Consider the following 17,553-nt stretch of genomic DNA (forward strand, 5'->3'; position numbering starts at 1 on the left):
TTAAGGGCATCAGAATCTTCGTTACATTCTTTGTTGTGATTTCTGTCTCTTCTGTTGAGGTCAGGCAATGGAGGTATTGGTTATTCTAGGGTGTTTAAGTCCTGACTGCGTTATTTTCTGACAGTCTACTTGCAGTTCCTAGAGTAATTATTTCTACAGCAGTACTAGGTGGCATAGTAGTCAAACCTCCTGAGGTTCAAAGGCAGAGACTTGGGGACTGTTGGGTGTTCCAGCAGAGCCAGGCAGAAGCAATGCATCTCTGCTTTGCCTCCCCCAGAGCAGTTTCACTTATATTGCTTATTACATTGGGGCTGCACAGAAGATTTGGTTTGTTAGAGAGTTTCCATAGCTTTTGTCAATTAATTAGTTAGGTTTTCCTAAACTAAAGTGGGCAGGTTGTTGAAAACATCTTAGCAGGAATGAAAATCAGCTCCAGTTGGCTGACTATAATGTTACTTACTTTGGGGTTGACTGTCTCAGCCAGTGTTAAGACTTTTGTAGTTACTCTGACAGAGTACGGACACCCTTGCCTCTAGGATATTCTGACAGTACAATTCTGACATTCTCCAATATTTGTGTATGACCATTCACTGTGGGAAGTCCCCGTGATACAAAGGATAATATCTCAATAAAGTAAGTGTAACAGTGTGTGTCATTTGTGTGTAACAATGTGTGTCATGTGTGTGTCACAGCTAGGGTTGTGGGCTCCGTGAGTCTTGACTCAGATCTCAGTTTCTCTTGACTGTGAAGACTTGGTATGAGATTAGGAGAAACAATCCTCATGAGATGTAGTTGCTCAATAAATGTTTTTTTTTTTTTCCTTCTCTACTGATTTTCTCTGTCTCACAGATCCAAGTTACCAACACTCTCAAGTTCCAACCTTGGAAACTTCCCAGTATATATTGATATGCATATTTGAGGATAAAACTTAAACTATATTTCTTACTAGACTATAAATGCCTCAAAGTCAAACATATTCTGACTTCACCCTGACATCTGAAACACTTATTAGCCATTGTCTAAACTCATATACTTTCAAACATAAAAAGACCCCCAAAGACAGCAATATATTTGACTATTACATTTTTGGAACTCTGAATTTTTTTTCTCTACAAAATTCTGGGATATTTCTGTCTCTCTTAGGAATGGAGAAATGAGAAACACAAGAGAGATACTTCCCCCACTCCAGTAAGTCTAGGGGATGTGTGGTTAAACATCCCTCTGGAGAAGGTTGTCAGTGGGCTGCTGGAGCGTTCTAGTACTTAATGATTTTCATCTGCAAGCCATTTCTGGACACTCTCTTCCATGTGGTGAGGGCTGAGCTCAAGTTGACACTATGTCAACAAAGTTTAGAAGTTTGGATTGAAACCAAGGAGAGGTTTTCTTGGAGAAATGAAAAAGATGAAGTGGAGACGTAGGCGTGTGTGGCCTTCCAACCAGTCTAAGAATGAATAGACACAGAATCTCCTAGACTTGGCTTCAGATATGTCTTAAACTATGCAATCATCTAGATAAAATAGTAAGCTTCATCTGGATACTATTTTAGATGAATTACAATGAACCTAATGACTAGCAACACATTTTGTACATCACCTGGAAGAAAACGTGGTGACCTGGTGAGTGTTCCTATTCACTAGTCCTCACAACCTGGTGAATACATTCACTAGTCCTTGCAACCTGGTGAACACATTCTAAGAATTCACTATTCCTCACAACTGGGTGAGTCCATTCACTATTGCGTACAACCTGGTGAATACATTTTCCTAGTCTTTACAACCTCTTAGGAACTTGCGCAGCATTTAGTTGATGGTAGCATTGAGCTTCTGTAATGCCTGATACCTAGGGATTGAGACACAGGAAAATATCTATAGGGCCCAATGGGCTGGTCATATTTCCTCTGCCTATGTTGTGAGGAAGTGGGCACAGTAGTCAGGTTCTAACTTATCCTTGGGCATTGGGCACTGCGTGGGAGGGTGAAGACAAAGGAAGACTGAGACAGAGAGTCCAGGAAAGTTCATGTGTGGCTTCCTGAGCCCAGGAAAAGTATTTTCAGAATGTCTTGGACTTGGTTTATTTTTCTTAGTACTTGTGAGTGGAAAGGTGGGAGAGTAAATCTAGGGCCTCATCCATGCTGGGCAAACACTACCACAGAGCTACATGCCAGGTCCATGTTGTATTTTTAAAGCAATCTGAGGTAGGATCCCTTTGATTTCCAGATCATGCTTATTGACATTGAAGATTCTCAAAGAGAAAAGCTCTGGGGAAGTTCCTGTTGCTATAGCAGAATATCTGAGACAATTGACTTACAAAGAGAAAAGAGTGATTTTGCTTCTCAGTTTTATGGAGGTTGTAATCTGTGCTCGGTTGATCCCATTGCTGTGGGCCTGTAGTGAGGAAGCGCACTCTGGAAGGAGTGTGTGGTAGAAGAGCATCCTCGCTTCCCCATGAGTCAGGAAGGGAAAAAGCAGAAACAAAAAAGCAAGGAAGAGGAAGAGGAAAAGGAAGGAGTCACTGTCCTTAAGTCCTTCAATGTCACACAATATCAAGGAATTTCCCACAAGACTCCAAGTCCCACCCTCAGGACCAAGTCTTTAGTACATATTCCTCTGGTTAAATATTGAAAACTGTAGGAGGTGCATCCTGCCAACATGTAGAGGATATTAGCTTTTAGGTAGAAGTTGGATGGTCTTTGAAGCATACTCATTTTCTGTGGGGTTTACTCCTTTCTTGTTCAGGCTTCCTCCTCTAAGATTAAATGGCAAGATTTAAAGGAATAGACTCTTTTCTGGTGTCTGTGAGGTCTTTGTTGTTAGGTTTCTCCTCTTGACCAGTGATTCTGAGAACTCTTACCGGTATGACCTCATGGACCATCTGAGAAAGCCTGGCCCTGTGATGGCAAGGGTTGAATCAAACCCAGTGGGGTGGATCAGAACATCTGATCTGGATTTTGCAGTGAGGAGGAAGGAGAGAAGGAGAGGGAGGTTGTGACCTTGACCTCATAGCCTATTCCTCTCTCTCAACTTTAAAATATGAATCTATTTAAATAGGGTTAGTGTGATGAGGGGCTCCTTTGGACTTGTAAATTCTCTGCCAAAGAGACAAAGCCTTATCCTTTGAAGAACTGATGTCACCAGGGTTAATGGTAACACAGGCAGAGGGAATTACACACAGACTCAGGTAGGAGAATGAGCCATCCTATGTTAAAATTTTAAAAAAGGGAATAGAATTTTCAGTGTCTAGGCAGGAAAAGTGAGTATTCCAGAGAAATATTCTGTTAATACGCCAGGACTTTAAAGCTTTGCCAGAGCCCTGGGGAGCAAAATTATACCTCGTGAGCATTCAGATTCTAGTCACACAAGCACCTCCTGAAACATGGTGTCCAGACTGAATATAAAGAAACAGACGAGAATATAAAGATCTCAGAATGCCTCTCTTTTGGGAAGAACCGAAACAATGAGTGTCTGTACAAGATGGAAGCATTCCTTATAAACAGAAGTAAGAGAGAACTTCATTGTTAAAAATAGCACAAAGGGCTGGAGAGATGGCTCTGCGGTGAAAGCACCTGGCAATGGTACAGATGTGAGGATCAGAGTTCAGATCCTCTCAAACCCATGTAAATGATGTTTGGGTGTGGGAGACTGTCTGTCATTCTAGCCTCAGAGGACAGAGACAGGAGATTCTCAGAGCGAGTTGATTAGAAAGGCTAGACATATCAGTGAACTCTGGGTTTGGTTGAGAGTCCCTGGGGATACTGCCTGATATCAACCTTGGGCTTCTACATGTACAGGTATACACATATTCAGTGCACCCCCATACATGCAAAACCACATATACATACATACATACCACACATATGTATGGTGAAAAATGAAAAAATACCCACAAAAACTATGTAGTACAATCGTACCTCTAAATTGAAAAAAAAAATGAGAATAATTAGGTTGATGTATTATAGAGTTATATTCTGCTGTGATTTACAACAAAAGGCCCAAAGACAAAAATCAGCAAAAGGAAGAAATGCCATGTCAAGGGCAGACAACGTGTGTGTGTGTTTTTGAGTCTTCTCTCTGTGGTGTCACCGACCATGTGCTCAGCTTCCCAGACACACACTGGGAACACACTTGTGAGGCTTGCTTGTAAAGGAATCCATTAGAGACTTGGTGTCCAGGGGTTTTATTGGGAGCTAAGCACTCCTTCCCAAGCACAGATCAAGACTGCAGATTCTGGAAGGATGGCAGGCGCCCAGAAGAGACCCTTCTGCTAAACATGTCAGGTACAGTGAATCACCCTTGTCTTGTAGGGCTGTGTGAACAGTTTTGAAATTCCCACATACCATGTGAAGACAGACATTTAAAAAAGAATATTGTTAAAAGTTTTTTTTAATTAATTAATTTATTTATTTATTTATTTATTTATTTATTTATGTGTATCTATGTGTGCCCATATGAGTTCATGTGCACCATATGTGTGCAGGAGTACAGAAGAAGGTATCAGATTCCCTGGGACGAGAGTTACATGTGGTTGTGAGCTGTCCAACAAGGTTACTAGGAACATAATCCAGGCCCTCCGTAAGAGCAATGAGTGCTCCTGACTGCTGCCTTAGTTAGGGTTACCATTGTTCCCATGAACACCTTGGCCAAGAGCAAGTTTGTGGGAGTGGAGGGAGAGGGGAAAGGAAAGGGTTTATTTGGCTTACACTTCCACAACAAAGTCCATCACTGAAGGAAGTCAGGACAGGAACTCAAACAGGGCAGGAACCTGGAGGCAGGAGCTGATGCAGAGGCCATGGAGGGATGCTGCTTTCTGCCTTTGACCTTCATGATTTGCTCAGCCTACTTTCTTATAGAACCCAGGAGCCCTAGGCCAGGGATGGCACCATCCACAGTGTGTTGTGTCCTCCCCCATCAATCACTAATTAAGAAAATACCTCACAGGTTTGCTTGCAGTAAGTCTGCTCTCATGGAGGCATTCTTTTTTTTTTTTTCCTCCAATTTTTTATTAGGTATTTTCTTCATTTACATTTCAAATGCTATCCCAAAAGTCCCCTAGATCCTACCCTCCCCCAACTCCCCTACGCACCCACTCCCACTACTTGGCCTTGGCATTCCCCCGTACTGAGGCATATAAAGTTTGCAAGACCAAAGGGCCTCTCTTCCCATTGATGGCCGACTAGGCCATCTTTTGCTACATACACAGCTAGAGACACGGGCTCTGGGGATACTGGTTAGTTCATATTGTTGTTCCACCTATTGGGTTGCAGAACCCTTCAGCTCCTTGGGTGCTTTCTCTAGCTCCTCCATTGGGGGCCCTGTGTTCCATCCAAGATTGTGAGCATCCACGTCCATGTTTGCCAGGCACCGGCATAGCCTCACAAGAGACAATCTTGCTGACAGATGCAAAGGTGTCTGCATTTGGAGGCTGATTATGGGATGGATCCCCAGGTGCGGCAGTCTCTAGATGGTCCATCCTTTCGTCTCAGCTCCAAACTTTGTCTCTGTTTTTAATAGCTGAGTAGTACTCCATTGTGTAAATGTACCACATTTTCTGTATCCATTCCTCTGTTGAGGGACATCTGGGTTCTTTCCAGCTTCTGGCTATTATAAATAAGGCTGCTATGAACATAGTGAAGCATATGTCCTTCTTACCGGTTGGAACATCTTCTGGATATATGCCCAGGAGAGGTATTGCTGGATCCTCCGGTAGTACTATGTCCAATTTTCTGAGGAACCGCCAGACTGATTTCCAGAGTGGTTGTACAAGCTTGCAATCCCACCAACAATGGAGGAGTGTTCCTCTTTCTCCACATCCTCGCCAGCATCTGCTGTCACCTGAATTTTTGATCTTAGCCATTCTGACTGGTGTGAGGTGGAATCTCAGTGTTGTTTTGATGTGCATTTCCCTGATGATTAAGGATGTTAAACATTTTTTGGGGTGTTTCTCAGCCATTCGGTATTCCTCAGGTGAGAATTCTTTGTTTAGCTCTGAGCCCCATTTTTTAATGGGGTTATTTGATTTTCTGGAGTCCACCTTCTTGAGTTCTTTATATATATTGGATATTAGTCGCTTATCTGATTTAGGATTGGTAAAGATCCTTTCCCAATCTGTTGGTGACCTTTTTGTCTTATTGACAGTGTCTTTTGCCTTACAGAAGCGTTGCAATTTTATGAGGTACCATTTGTTGATAGTATATATAAGTGACCCTAAAAATTCCACAAGAGAACTCCTAAACCTGATAAACAGCTTCAGTGAGGTAACTGGATATAAATTTAACTCAAACATGTCAATGGCCTTTCTCTACACAAAGGATAAACAGGCTGAGAAAGAAATTAGGGAAACAACACCCTTTACAATAGTCACAAATAATATAAAATACCTTGGTGTGACTCTAACTAAGGAAGTGAAAGTTCTGTATGATAAGAACTTCAAGTCTCTGAAGAAAGAAATCAAAGAAGATCTCAGATGCTCATGGATTGGCAGGATCAATATAGTAAAAATGGCTATCTTGCTAAAAGCAATCTACAGATTCAATGCAATCCCTATCAAAATTCCAACTCAATTATTCAATGAATTAGAAAGGGCAATTTGCAAATTCATCTGGAATAACAAAAAACCTAGGATAGCAAAAACTCTTCTCCAGGATAAAAGAACTACTGGTGGAATCACCATGCCTGACCTAAAGCTGTACTACAGAGCAATTGTGATAAAAACTGCATGGTACTGGTATAGTGACAGACAAGTAGACCAATGGAATAGAACTGAAGAGCCAGAAATGAACCCACACACCTATGGTCACTTGATCTTTGACAAGGGAGCTAAAACCATCCAGTGGAAAAAAGACAGCATTTTCAACAAATGGTGCTGGCACAACTGGTGGTTACCATGTAGAAGAATATGAATTGATCCATTTTTATCTCCTTGTACTAAGGTCAAATCTAAGTGGATCAAGGAACTCCACATAAAACCAGAGACACTGAAACTTATAGAGGTGAAAGTAGGGAAAAGCCTCGAAGATATGGGCACAGGGGGAAAATTCCTGAATAGAACAGCAATGGCTTGTGCTGTAAGATGGAGAATTGACAAATGGGACCTCATAAAATTGCAAAGCTTCTGTAAGGAGGCATTCCTTTTTTCAGTTGGGGTTTCCTCCCCTCCCCTCAGATGACTTTAGCTTGTGCCACGTTGACATAAAACTATCCAGAACAACTGCTGAGCCATCTCTCCAAGCCCTAAAAGATGGACTTGGTAAAAAAAAAAAAAAAACAAAAAAAAAAAACAGTGTGTCCCTCCTCTTGTTTATATAGCTGCCTAGTTTCCTGGCTGATAGAAAGATAAACTTAGCAGAAATGCTGAAGCTATTGGACTTGTGTTCAGCTTGTGTCTCTTGCGAGGCGACAGGTGTGATTAAATCTGAATGACAGCGGCTCCCCTCCTTGAGAATACCAGTTTTGTGATCTCTATCTTCAGTCCTGCTCTCCACCCCCATGCTTGGGCGTTCAACCCAACTAAGCAACGTGGTGTAGCTTTCTTTACAGTTTAGATGTACAGGACACAGTTTTAGTGGTTGGGAGGGAACAATGACTCAGAACCCATGCAAACGTCAAGTGGGTATCGAGGCCCACTTGTAATTTTAGTCTCGGGGGTAGAGATGGGGGTTCCCAGAATAAGCCAGTTATGAAGACTAGCTATACCACTGAGCCCTGGGTTGAACTGAGAGACCCTGCCTTGATGAAAACAGTAGGCTCCCACATGCACACAGATCAACACTGACAAAACCACATACAGGTACATGATACCATATGCACCCATGTGGAAAATAGAAAAGAATCCTTCTGAGATGACATTTGCAAATAATTCGGCCTAGTAGCCAAAGGCAGTGCTCTTATGAGACTCTTGAACATGTAGACATTCCACAGCTACACTGAAAGTGTGCACATAGGGCTTTTCTTTGTGTGTGTGTGTGTGCAGGTGTTAGTGTTACACATTTGGATGTTGTCACTGAGTTTGTTTCTGTGGAGACTGTGAATGTGGTACATAACGTGTGCAGTCAGCCCCTAATCTTTCTGAATCCCACACTTCTGGCCTCATAAACAGCTGGATGAGGTTTATTCCTGTCTGGAGAAATTAACAAATCTAATCTGAAGTGGGACTGGAAATAGATGCCTAAAAATCCGATGCTACAGATGAAAAAGCCCTCATTAGGTCATTTAGTCTGCAGCTGGGTTTTTCTCAGCACAGCTTCCCGTGCTCTAACAGAGCCAGACTCAGGTTCCAGTGTGGAGATGCTTTCCTTCCATCTAACACAGCTGGGCACTTCACTGAGAGAGCCATTCTTCTGGGGGCACTTACAGATAGCAGATAAGAGGGCACCTTGTAGTCAGGAGGAAGACTTAGGAGGGAAAGATCCAGGGCAAGGACCTCTGGGAAGAGAGGGCTGGAGACCCAATGCAAATGGAGCCAGGGTAGGTGCTGATGTAGTGAGCTGGACCAAGCCCCAGAGTGCTGACTACAGGCAGGGAGGATGCTAAAGAGGAAATCGATGGATGTATTCACAGCTTCAGCGCTCATTGAGAATAGATCTAATGGGAAAAATCCAAGTGTGAATTAAAGGATTACACTGAACCTCCACTCTCCTATTGTTTACATTGGTGCATGATTAAAAACCCAATCTTATGCCAGAGCTATGGCTTGAGTATATTTCCCAGAGTCTGTGTGCTGGTGTTAATCCAAAAATGCAATGAGAAGAACTACTGACCCAAAGCATCGTGGCCAAGTTAATCCGAACAAGCTTCTTTGTTCTTGTACACGGGCAGCCTCCTCCGAAGGTGCCATTCAAAAGGTCGGGCTGGAAATGGGAAAGATAAAAGTTTTATAGCTCATGGGTAGAAGTTTTCCAAATGGAGGATTTGGCAGGCCAATGGGCAGGGTTACAGAAGCAAAACATAATAAAGTGGTCAGAGCAATGAGTCGTAGCAAGGTTATCAGAATAACTCTTCGAATCAAAGGTCTGCAGTATGGTTGTAACAACGTTTTGAAACAGTGACAGGGCTGCCATTTCCTGGACCAGGAACAGAACCTTTTGTAGTTAAGGTTACAGGTGGGGCCTAGCCCGGTCCTTCAGAAGCACAGGTTTCATCATAAACAGTAATGAGCCTAGTTGGTCTTTATCATAAGATGGAGACAGGCTGGTTCATCATTGGGAACTTCAGTGCATCACTGTGGAGATCTGGGACTTTCAGGTATCAGTTTAGTGCAGGAGTTCTTATCTATGAATGAGTTAATGTCTCCATCATGGGAACAATCTTGTTGTGAGAGAATGGGCTTGCAATAAAAGGACTTGACCTTGTCTTCTCTTGTTTGCTCTTGTGCCTTGATGCCTATCTTGAATCTTCTGCTATGGAATAAAGAAGCAAAGCAGAGCAAAGCAAAGCAAAGCAAAGCAAAGCAAAGCAAGCAAACAAACAAATAAATAAACAAAAACAAAAACCCCAAACAACAACAACAAAAACACTTATCATATTCTAGGCCCCCAAACTTGGACTTTCTGGCCTCTAGAGCTAGGAGACATATATATTTTTGTTCTTTACAGATTACCTACTCTTGGTATTCTGTTATAATAGCAAAAAACAGATGAACAGACCAAAGCAGTTGTCTTTCAGTTTTAGTATTATTCACCCACTTGATAGTGAACAATATAATTTTTTTTCCTCCAAAATGGAAGGGTCACCAGATCTGGGCTGGCTAATGAGAAACTAGTGGTCAGATAGACCTCCTTGGTAGGCAGACAGACAGACAAACAGACAGAGGGAATGTGGCTAGATAATAAAGATGAACTTCTAAGATTACTGGCCTTTTCCTCATCCTCCTGCCTGGCATCTTAAAGGCCTTGTGGGCTCTTGTCTCCCCTACCAATCAGCTCCCTGCTGGTGGACTGGCTCAACAAGTCCAAGGCTGGACCAGGACACATTACACAACAGTTGTGGGCCAACCATCCGATCTCTATTCAAATTGCCCAACTCTAAATTAGAGGAGTACTATGCTTCAGAAACTTAAAAAACTTCAGACCTTGAAAAGAGATGGAGAGATTGGGCTTGATTGGCTTCTCAGGCCCCTCCCCCGCTGCTTCGAGGTGTGTGTGTGTGTGTGTGTGTGTGTGTGTGTGTGTCTTTTCTCTGTTTGCTGCATGCAAACCCTCAATAAACACATTTCTTCAAAGGCGTTTCTGTCTGTCTCTGTCTGTGGTGTTTGAGATTTCCCCAATGCTACCTGTGTGCCTAAGGTTTTTCCTGCCTTGTAGTGCTTTAACTGACAGAGAAAATGAACTGGATCAAGACCTCCAGACTGCACCACTAACACACTCTGTCACCTACTCTCTCTGGTATGTTTTTCTGTGATAGGAAGCTGAGCTGAATTAATATCCAGCTTTCTACAATAAAAGAAGTGTGTCTATCTACATCATTATACACGATATCGACTTAACACTTTCATAGGTCATTTAATATATAAAGAAGAAGTACACACAATTGACAGATTTCCTGATGCCCACATGAGGCCTGCAGCTATGGCTCTTGTCTGCTTCCACCTGTTGTTGTCCCTCCCCTTCCAGTTTCGAGAATTGAGGGACATGAAAACTGCCCATACCAACTTACAAGGCATTTCCTTACCCACCATGCTTTGCACCTGGGTAGAGAAAACGGCCCTGCCCCCCTGAGTGGCAGAGAGGGAGGGAGCAGGGCCTGCATCTGGCTCTGGCTCTATCCTATGTTCCCTTTGTTTTGCTTCATATTCCCCATGAGAATCTCTAATGCACATCTTTTTCACCAGTGTAATGTTCTGCCCACCTGTAGGAGCCAAGCCACTACAGAGGGACCCTCTGAAACTTCAAGCCAGTCTTTCCTCTTGTAAAATGTCCTCTCTGGTCACAGCTATGCAAAGGTAACTAGTTTCCCTATCAAATCAGAGGTTGGGTTTATACCAGCCTCTCCCTTTCAGCCTTCCTGGGTATATTTTTAATGTAAACATATATGCTGAGAATCAAAGTCAGGCTCCCTGAGAGACTGGTATGTGCTCTTAACTGCTAAGCCATCTCTCCAGCCCCTGGATACTTAAAAAAATCGAAAAAATAAAGCATAATAATTTATTTATCTAATGAAGGGATGCAAAACCACAAAAGGAAGGGAATGCTGTGATTATCAAAAAGACTTATCTGAGATGGAGATCACTAAAGCAGAGCTGAAATGGTCAATGAGATTTTGGAACACAAAGGAAGAAAGTGTTAGAGTTCTAGAAAGTAGAGTTAAGACAGAAAGGATGGGGGTAATAAAAGAAAAATAGAGGGCTAGACTAGAGGGGTCGACTTTATACAGATCTGAAGGAGAGGAGACTGAAGAAATTATCCAAGAAACGTTTCAAGAAAATTTCCTAGAATTGACAGAGTATGAGGTTTCCCGATAAGTGCTTTGAGTGCCCAAGATAAGGATGATCAAACAGATAATTGCACTGCAGTGGACATTTCAGAGTACTCCAAGGAAAGAGTGGGCTTTCTGGCCTTCTGTAGGGAGAGGCAAGGCTACAGGGTAAGATGAGGACCTAGAGGGCCTTGGGTTTCTCAATAGCAGCAGTAAAAGCTGGAAGACAAAGGAGGGGAGGCCTCTGCACTCCATGATGTCCAGCTGTCATTTATAGTCATGTAGAAGAGGAACAGAGGGTGAGGTTTGCCCACGGTATTGAAAGCAGGCACTGCACAAGTGTTAATTCTGGTGATACACCAACTCTCCAGGATTTGGGAAACAAAATGAGAGTGTAGACACACACACACCACACACACACACACAGACATACAGAGAGATAGAGAGAGTGAGAGACACAGAGACACAGAGAGAGACAGACAGACAGACAGGCACACACTCATACACACACATACACACACACAGACACAGAGATACAGAGACACAAAGAGAGACAGAGACAGACAGACTGGCAGGCATACACACACAGAAACACACACAGAGAGAGAGACACACAGAGAGACAGAGACAGAGACATACACACACACACACACACACACAGAGAGAGAGAGAGAGAGAGAGAGAGAGAGAGAGAGAGAGAGAGAGAGAGAGAGAGAGAGAAATCGGGTCTAGGAAACTCCAGGCTGGCTGGAAGGGAAGATCCTCGGTGGAGCTGTAGGTTCTCTGTGTTTCAGCCGACCTGGAAAGCAGGTATAGATGTAGGGTCTGAGAGGCAAGTCTGTAAGAAAATTAGCCTCCTGGAAAAGCTGATGGGTTTGAGTGATTGCAGGCAGGCTTAGATTGTTGGTAGAGAAATTGGAAATAAATTGGTAAAGAGTGTTTACCAGGTGTATTAATGTCCCCTGCGCGATATGAGAAATCACATGACGACTGTGAACAATGTATCTTCTTACCTTTCCGGAGGCCACACCGGAAGTAAGCTTTATTGATTCCCATCAGAGCCTTGCAGGGCCCCACCTCCTCCAGAGGCTTCAGGGCAGTGGTTGCTCTTAACCCTTCTAATGTTGTGACCCTTTAATACAGTTCCTCATGTTGTGGTGGCCCCCAACCATAAAATGATTTTCATAACTACTTCATAATTATAATTTTGCTACTGTTAATACATCCTAATATAAATGTCTGTGTTTTCTGATTGTCTTAGGGGACTGACCCCTACGAAAGGCTTGTTCCACCCCCAAATGGGTCATGACCCACAGGCTGAAAACTACTGCATTTCAGGGAAATTCCTTTTCCTATCTGTCCTGTTCTCTGCCGCACAGTCCTTGTGGTCTTTGGCTCAAGGAACAGTCCCCAGCCTCAGAGCTCCAGCTGACGCCACAAAACCTCCAGTTTTCTACAATGGAATCTGCCTGGTAATGAAGAACTGGTGATGGCCTCAGGGCCTGACCGGATAGCTGGGGACATTCTGTCTGCACTGGTCTGAGTGTGAGCCTTTGGGAGCTGAATCGTGATTCAGGAACAACTTATCAATGGATGGGGGTCATGACCTCTTGTCTTTTTGCCAAATGAGGACCCAGTGCTCACCTCTTCTTGGGGAAGCAGCAGTTAAGCTACTTTTTAGAAGTGAAAGCTGGACCTTACTACCAGCTGAGCACACACTACCTTGACCATGGACTCCAGAGGCATTGAAACCGTGAACAATACTTATCTGTTGTTCATGGGTTACTCAGAATGAAGTACCATTTGTAGCAACAGGAATGGAGTCAAACACTGTAGTGTGTGTGTGTGTGTGTGTGTGTGTGTGTGTGTGTGTGTATGTGTGCCTGTGTGTGAAAACCAGAGGATGACCTCAGGTACTGTCCACTGTTTTCTTTGGCACCAAGCATCTTAACACCCATAAACTATCTCACTGCAAAGCATCATTTGCCACGAGCAATTCTGTTAGTTTCCAGTCACTACAGCCTTGTTTTTTTTTTTTTTGAGCTGTTCTTAAGCCTATTATGAATATTAACTTTCATAAATTAAATATTAAGAAGTTAAAAATGAAGCAATTATTTTTAAGATGATTTCTCGTAAAGACTTATTAGATTTACTTTGTATCGTGTGCGTGTCTGGTACCTGCCTCGTGAAAGCTGGAGAGGGGGTTGGAGTTCCCAGAACTGGCATTACAGATGGTTGTGAACTACCACACAGGTGCTGGATGGGTCCTGTGTAGGAGCGGCACAAGCTTCTGGGCCACCTCTCCAGCGCCCCCTGTTGGAGAAATCTAAGTCGAAGCCAAGTACAAGAAAGGAGCTGCAACTGTGGGGTACCGTGGCTTACTAGGAATATTTATATGTATCTTTCTCATATAAAACCTGCCTATGAGCGCTACATACTTCCTTGTGATAGGAGTGTAATAGATAATATATAAGTTAGGAAAATCAAGAGGTAGTAATATAGGGGCTGGGGAGATGCCTCAGTGGTTAGGAGCACTTCTTGTTCTTGCAAGGATCCAGATCCAGTTCCCAGAACCCATGTGGTGACTCACAACCATCTGTAGTTCTAGGGCTTGGGGATCCAGTGCCCTCTGATGGTCTCTGTGTGCCCTGCATGTATGCAGACATTTGCAGGCATACACAATAAATAAATGTTAAAAAATAAAAAAATAAATTGTAATATAAATATGCTGCTATAAGATATTTTAGTAAATACTAAAATAGATAAAAAGGATAGGAAATAATTGCTTTTGAGCATTAAAATAAGAAGATATAGTAGGTATTTTCTTCAATAAATCATATATATATATATATATATATATATATATATGCCGTAGTTGAGAGTAAAAAGGCTAGGTTATCTCCTTAGTTGGGTTAGGTAAGGATACAGAAATGAGAGGATTCCATAGGAAGAAAACTCACCTTTCCAACTGAGGTGTGGAAACATTGGAAAGCTGGGACAGAGCTTAGGCGGCAGGGCAAGAGGGGACACAGAGAAGACGGGGATAATGGTTGACAGGACAGAAATCTCTGAGTTATCGTAGCTTATGGATGCAGGAAGAAGCAATGTCAGGGTTGACACTTGGCTGTCTGATCGTGGCCTCTGGGCTGCTTTGACCTATGACGGTTAGTCTTAGGTGTCAGCTGGATTAGATATGCAGTCACCTGAGGCAGTTCACCTAAGATAGATGGTTGGCCTTGATAGATGGTGGCACTGTCCTACAGGGTAGGGGCAGGGGCTAAGGATGGGGAGAGAGTGAGCCGAGCAGTGGGAGCCACCATCTGTCCCTGGCTGTGGATGTAACATGGCCAGATGCCTCCTGCTCCTACCCCATGGCTTCTCCAGCAGGGTAGATTTTCTTTTCTTTCAATAAGCAGCCGCTGTTATGCATTTTGCCAACACATCTGGAAAAAGAACTGATTCAGTGTCAAATGGTGAAGAAGGGGAACTTGAGAGGAAGGGAGGCAGCCTGGAGTCAGATGGTTAGAGATTTTGTGTGTGTGTGTGTGTGTGTGTGTGTGTGTGTGTGTGTGTGTGTGTGTCTGCTCAGGACTGGCTGTGTGTCCTGAGCCAGTATGGCTTGAGCCATAAGAATCATGGGAGGGAGAGGATGCCTTCTATGTCTTCGCCAAGGAAAGCACAGCTCTGCAGAAATGCTGAGGCAGGGAAGGGAGGGGCAGATTTTCTACCATTTCCTGCTTGTCTCTGCTGTTTTACTTTTTGAATAGACAAGAGGGGCTGAATGACTAGTTAGCACATCAGGGTTTAAAACCTTATAAAAATTTTCTATTTTCTGTCCAACAGTTTCATAAACTCTAGGAGGGCCTATATGAATACTTTCCAAGGTTAATATTTAGATATAAAATACAGCCCACAAGAAGCCATGTATCAGATGTGATTTGTTCTGCACTCAGGGTTGAGAGTTCTGTTTGCCAGCAGCCTCTTTTAAATAAGACTTGGTGTTACTGGGACGTGCAAAGACACTTGTGCTGTCATCTTGGAGGAAATGAAGCCTAGGGTAAATTTCATGTTTTTTTCAGTTTGCTTCTAGTCCCTGGCCTGATGACATGTGATATTAAAGCATGGTTGGCTGGTGGACTGAGTGACACTGGAAGCCAGTCTAAGTGAAGCCGATCCCATAAGTCAACCAGGCAGCTGTTGTGTTTTGTTTTTTTCTTCTATGCAGATGTTTATTCTCTGAATGATTTTGAGATTTTTCTCTTTAATACATATATTTAGAAATTTCATTATTACATGTTTTGGTGTTGTCTTTTTTTTTTTTTTTGTATTGATGTTTTCTAGGGTAACAAGACCTACAGAATGAACATATATGTATGAAAAGACATAAGAGATTGGCTTATATTGTCCAGACTGATGGGTGCCACAATTGATGTCTATACTGGAGAGGTTGAGAACCCAGTACCTACCCAATACATGAGGCTGTATGTCTCAGCATTCACAATCTGGCATTGAAGGTCTGCTGAATTCCTGGAGAGATGGTGATGATATTCAGCCCTCCTTGGGAGGCTGAAGAAGCTGGGTTCTAATGACAATGAAGAACTGCAACACCAGCAGTTGGATAGATGCACTCACAAGCAAAAGGTGTGGCACGTGGGCAAAGCAGCACTGCTTTTCCCTTGGACAGTTTTACATGAAGACCACTGTTGGAAGGGGCTACCCACGCTGAAGGAGTCCTTGGCTCTCAGTTAATCCTTCCTTCAAGTTACTTCAAAGACCCCCCACAGCCCAAAAGGTGTGTCTCTGAGTTTATTCCAGATCTAATTGATAATCAAGATTAACTATCACTCCCTCCTTTCCCTTGGCCACCAGGATCTGAGAACTTTGTCACTTAACTCAGCACAGCTTTGTCAGAAGTTCATTCCATAAATCAGTGCTGCTCTCAGCCTTGGCCAGAGAAGCTTTTTATAGCATGAGTGGTGGTCAGTACAGAGACTCTTAACAGGTCCGATTGTGAGAATAAGAGACTGGCAAGGGCTCAGCCATAAATAGGGCATATTTATCAATTCATGCTTACAGCCTCAGGGACATGATGGACGAAACAGAAGAGCCAGGAATGGGGGCTTATTGTGGGGTGCTACCTCTGGACATGCATAGGCACTAGCTACAGTTCTGCACCAACAGCAGCTGTGCTCACCTACGCAAGAGCAAGCTGCTCAAACTTCAGAGATGGAGACAGAGTTCAGGAGGCCCCACCCATAGCTGCAGAGCTACTGGCCGTTGATAGTTGCCGGAGATAGGGTTTCCCATGTTCCAGTGGGCATTGAGTGTGGGCAGCATGAATTGGAGTTCGTGAGTTACTTGATAAAAGTAAAAGGGACATAAATGTGGGAGGGGAACAGGTTGGGGTCAAGGTCTTGGAGAGGAAGAATAACAGGAAGAGAAGGGGAATATGGTCAAGATATGTTGTTCATGTGCATGAAAGGGTCAAAAATGAAAATATTGACAAAAAAGATTAACCACCTGTCAGTCTCACTGCCAACTGTAGATTAGCTTTAAACTCCTTTCTTCCTGCTTCAGCCTGTCCACGGCTGGGATTAAAGGCACCTTTCACCACACCTAGCATTCCTTTTACTGTTTACACTGGCTAGGGTTTGTTGAACTTCAGGGATTTGAGGGTGCACTGGTGACTTTCAGTCCCTGTGCCCAAAGTACCCAAAACAACTTCAGGGAGAAAAGGAAGGCTTGCTTTGGCTTCTGGTTGTAGAGGAATTTCACCCATCACGCCTAGAAGGCAAGTGGAAATAGCCACCCATCACAGCTGGAAGGCATGGCAAGTGGCCCATCTGTGTGACAGGAGTGAAACAGCAGCCTCTTCACATCCTGGCAGGACAAAAGCAGCAGGACAGGATCAGGGGTATGACTTTGAAAGGCCAGCCTCTAGTGACCCTACTCCAGGTGAGCCCTACCTCTCCAACATTCCACAGCCTCTCAAAATAGCACCATAGTCAGGGAACAAGTATTCAAAGGAAGAGCCTGTGGGAGCTAGGCATGGTGGCACAGGCTTTTGATCTCAGCACTTGAGACACAGAGGCAAGTGGGTCTCTGTAAGTTTGAGGTCAACCTGGTTTACATAGCAAGTTCTAGGACA

This window comes from Mus caroli, unplaced genomic scaffold (assembly GCF_978045245.1).
Source record: "Mus caroli unplaced genomic scaffold, Mus_caroli_1 scaffold_1, whole genome shotgun sequence".
Classification (NCBI taxonomy): domain Eukaryota; kingdom Metazoa; phylum Chordata; class Mammalia; order Rodentia; family Muridae; genus Mus; species Mus caroli.